This window comes from Egretta garzetta, unplaced genomic scaffold, assembly GCF_000687185.1.
Source record: "Egretta garzetta isolate BGI_Z169 unplaced genomic scaffold, ASM68718v1 scaffold153, whole genome shotgun sequence".
In the NCBI taxonomy this organism is placed as follows: Eukaryota; Metazoa; Chordata; class Aves; order Pelecaniformes; family Ardeidae; genus Egretta; species Egretta garzetta.
In genome coordinates, this window is record NW_009259114.1 from 701,513 (window position 1) to 706,306 (window position 4,794).

Consider the following 4,794-nt stretch of genomic DNA (forward strand, 5'->3'; position numbering starts at 1 on the left):
AATTCTTTGCAATGAGGGTGGTGAAACACTGGAACGGGTTGCCCAGAGAGGTAGTGGAGGTCCCATCCCTGGAAACATTCAAGGCCAGGTTGGATGGGGCTCTGAGCAACCTGATCTAGTTAGCGGTGTCCCTGCTCACTGCAGGGGGGTTGGACTAGATGACCTCTAGGGGTCCCTTCCAACCTAAAACATTCTATGATTCTATGATTCTGTGATTCTATGGATGAAGGAGCGCAGGGAGAGCAAGGCTAGGGAGCATGATTGACTGAAATGCTGTGATGTTAGTTGCAGTTGTAGAAAAAGTGTGTTAACATGATCAGTTTGGCTCATCTGTCTTCTTTCCATTCCCAAACTATTATTTACTTTGCACTGTTCACATTGAACACATAGTTCACAGGCACAGGCCTGCATATAGACGGCATAGAACAGGACTTAAGCATATAGAATAGAATATAGAATATAGCATATAGAATAATTCAGGTTGGAATGGCCTCAGAGGGTCACCTAGGCCAACATCCTCCTTGTAACCCCTTGGCATAGGACATGCAGCTTTCTGACAGATTGACTCCACCATGCCACTTCTGCAAGGCCATAAGTGAACTGATCTTCCCCAAAACCTCACTGCATGGGATCTAGAAAAGAGCTCCATCAACTGGTTTTGAAGTGTAGGTGTGGTTTGGCAGAATCTGCTAGCTCTGAGGCCAAAAGCCAATCCATTTTAGTTGTCTGAGGAGGCTGGGATCTCTCCTTTTGTGCAATTTGTAAAAACAGTGTGGGTATAGCATGTGATGGAAAATCTGAAAACTGTGTAAGAAATAGACGAAATTCAATTTTTTTCAATGTTGCTAAGATGTTACCTCACACAGTGTGTTCACAGCATTTCAAGAGGATGCACTGGAAGTGGCACACATCCAGAAGAGAAAAGCGAGAATATTTAAAGTGTCTAGAAAATATGACCTCCAAGAAAATACTGAATACGTTGGAAAATGGATGGCTGGATGAAACATTAATCTTCAATTATATAAGAGGGCTTCTGTGGAGATGGAGGGAATAACTTAATGGTCCTGGAGGATAGGATGGGAAGTAACAGCCTTAAATTGCCAGTTCCTTGTGAAGTGTAAATTTGTAGAGACTGAAATGCGTGTTGGGGTGGTTGTGGAATTTCAGCTGGTGTTGAGAGTTTTGACGAAAGCTTGCCTGGATAATACAGATATCATTTATCATAGTGTGGGCTGGGCAATGAGCAAGTGACCTAGTGAACACTAAGCAACTCTGAATACTTATCTTTGTCTTCCCAACTTCTCAGTCATTTTGTGTTGAATCATGTGGAAAATAGAACTTAATCCAGCTGGACTGCAGAGATAGGGGCTTCAGAAGATGAGAAACATGTGCGTATTTACCTTTGAAAGTGAGGTAATAGATAAACCCTGTTAAGAGTATTTTTAACTCTTAAAGTATTTAATGGAAGCAATGGAACCAATTCAGCTGTAAGTTTCTATCAATCACGTATTTATCTTTACTGTGAACAAAGGTTTCCCAGCACAACTAGTGAGTGTTCTGTGCTGACCTGAATATGACTGAGAAGTCTGAAAAAACAGCATTGGGCATTGTTAGTGCCTGCTCTTTACGTTTTGTTTAGTGTTCTGTTCATTGTAATTTCTAAATCTAATGTGGGGAATGCTCTTACTTTGTTAGGGATGACAACTTGATGATGGTGTTTTCACGCTCTGAAACAAGAAGAACTATTTAAAAGAGGATTTAATAAACTGCCATAATAAATGTTTTATAAAATATTGTGTATTTGCAAAACCATGAAAAATAAAGACTTTAGATTAGAGTTACTCCATGTATTTGGTTTTAAAATCTAATTCTTTGTTGTAGGGCTTGAAAGATGGAGTATTGGCATAAATGTTTGAGAACAAGAAAATCCATGGCTCTAAGTAGTCAAAAGCAAGTAGAAAAACTGAATAAAATAAAGAATACTTCAACAGAGGAGGAGATTTTATATGGTTTGCAAACTAAAGATCATTCTCTTCAGACAAATACCTTAAGATATAATCTGCAAAAGTAAGGATTATGCCAAAAGACAAGTGTTTTCTAAATCAAATGTGCCTTTAGGGCTCACTGGAAAACACCACCAGTGTTCTGACCAATAGTCACACAGAATGTTCTTTTGCTGCAAATGTTGATCAAAAATATTACTCAGAAAAATTGTCAAAATCCAGTGCCTGAGATAATTTGCAACATAAATTCAGATGCAAACCAACTTTTAAATGCTGGGTGTTTAAAAGATATACTTCCTAAAAGATGAAATTATATAAACATAGCACCATCAGCACCAGTTGAATTGCATTTTTGCTCAAGGCTGAGGTGACTGCCCATTGACCACAAGAGGGAGCATGCTTCTCTGGAGGCTGCAACTGACAGTGATAGTAAGGGTAAGAAAACTAACAAGGCCATTACTGCCCTACAAAAGGTGAGCATAAAATGTGGAACAAAATCTGGAATGGAAAATTCATTCCAGTGTTAAAAACATACATTTAATAGATACCTTAAAAAAGGAAAAAGAAGATTTTGCTGGCTTAGTTGCTCCCATAAAGACTGCAAGAGACAGAAAAACTGCTGGAGCGGGGATAAACTGTCAGGTGGAAATAGCAGTTCAAATATTTTGGAAAATGATGAAATTATGCTCTGAATACATTGTGTGAGTCTAAGAATAAGTCAAGAAAAATACAGTTGCAAACTAATTCCAGAATCATTATTTTTCATGTTTTTTTCCTGGAGAAATATGAGATTAGAAAGTCCACTCTTCCAAAAATATGCCCTTTAAGAGAACACTTTCTCTGCTGAACAAATTATTGAAGTTTATTATTTTAAAATCTCTGCCCTTTAAACAACCTATGTTATGGGAATATTGGTAGCATTTTCTTAATAATGATTTTATCTAACATAATGAAATATCTTAACCTATTCTAAATGCATAGGTCAGGATAAATTGCGCTCAAGCATCAGCAATGCACATACCAAGTCAGATTTAGGGTTTCCTAGGCAGAAGGAGTTGTTGGATTTTGGACTTCTGGTTATAAGGACTGTATTGAATTGGTACCTTTATTCACATCTGTGATAAAACATTAGCAGGGTTTAACAGGTATTTCACATCTTCAGTTGTTAACAACTTTGAATAAAATATATCAAAGCAAATCTGAAACAATGCAGGAGTGAATAAAATGGTTACAGATTAGTTTGGAGGTTTGAGGCAAAACCAAACCAGTTTTCTCAACTTTGTTTTTATTTTGTATTGCAACTAGCTGTAAGCTTTGTTTCTAATTTACGTTTCAGTAATAGTGTGTTTATACATAAGGGAATAGACCTAAGCAAAACACCTTTCTTCAAAGATGCCAGTGATGACTTTGGTCTCTTTCAAAAAGCTTAATAGTTAATTTTAGAAAGGCTTTAATGGTAACTTTAAATTTGGAATGATTCCTAGTTCCTTATTTTTTGTCCACATCTAGCTAGTCTTGATTCTTCCTAAGAGCCTCTGAAAACATTGTTGTGAACTGTGGCATTAAAATGCCTATTATTAGGAAATTATCAGTGGAGAGTTATTTCATTCACCATTAGGATAAAAGCCAAATGCTGGGGGGGAGGAGGAAATGCAGTTGGTGAAGACCAAAACACCTAAATACTCCTCCATTCATTTCTTTTCCCCGGAAAAAAATGAGGGTTTGGTCTTTTTGGAGTGAGGAAGAGGGAAGTGGTTTCAAACCACTGATGGCCTAGAGAATGAAGATATTCTTAATCATTGCTTTGTTTAACTTTTCTTTGTCTTAAAATCACACTTCATACTTTAAAAGTGCAGTACAGCTTTCAATAAGAACTGCAATAAGCATGCCTCTTGCAAACTGGAATGGATTTTGAGTTCAAATAAATGTTATTTTGTCATACATTTTAGTCACCGTTTTATAAATTCAGAACAGGTTTTTTTTTTCTCTCGAATCTTTGAAATGCTCATGAAGTACCTTTTAGCCCTTTGTACTGTGTTGAGTAGTTAATAGTTCATGGACATGAAAAACTGTATGCTTGCTTTAAGGGGAAGCTTGCTAGGATGGAATAGTCACTGAATTTCATAGTTACCCTGAGTAACGGAGTAGTTTGAAAGTTACCGTTTCAAGAAAGTTAAAGTATAGGTAGCTAATTAAATTGTTTTATCAAGCGTTTGAAAGGTATTTGTTATATGCAGTCCTAATTACCTTGTTTTGATTGTGTTTGCTTAATAGTACTCTGTATCTTAATATTCTGTTTAGAAAAAATAACTTTTTCACCTTTCGCATTGAAATGGCAGCTCAGTTACATTTCTAAATGAGTAGAAATTTGAACTTCCTTGGAGGCCAATGTCCTTACTAGACTGTTCATATTGAGCTCATTGGCTTCTACAGTGTTTGGGGGTGGGGAGTTAGTTACAGCCCTATCGGATATTTCGATAACTGCATCTACTGCTGGTGCTTGATGATCAGTGGAGTGAAACAGAAATACCGTGTTCCGTCTGGTTGTGGTGCAAAACACCTTTTGTACAGTCATAAAATACTTGTTACATTTATATAGCAGCATGGTCAAGTAAAGAGTCAGGGATACTGTTCTTTTTGGCAAGTACAATCATTAAGTTGCAGGTGCCAGATTCTTCCTTGATTTGTCATTAAAAGCCCTAGAGAATAAATTTCCTTGATGTCATTTTTCATATTAATAAAAAGAGGGATAGGAGGAGAGACATTTCATTTGCTGGTAGTAAGAAAGAGT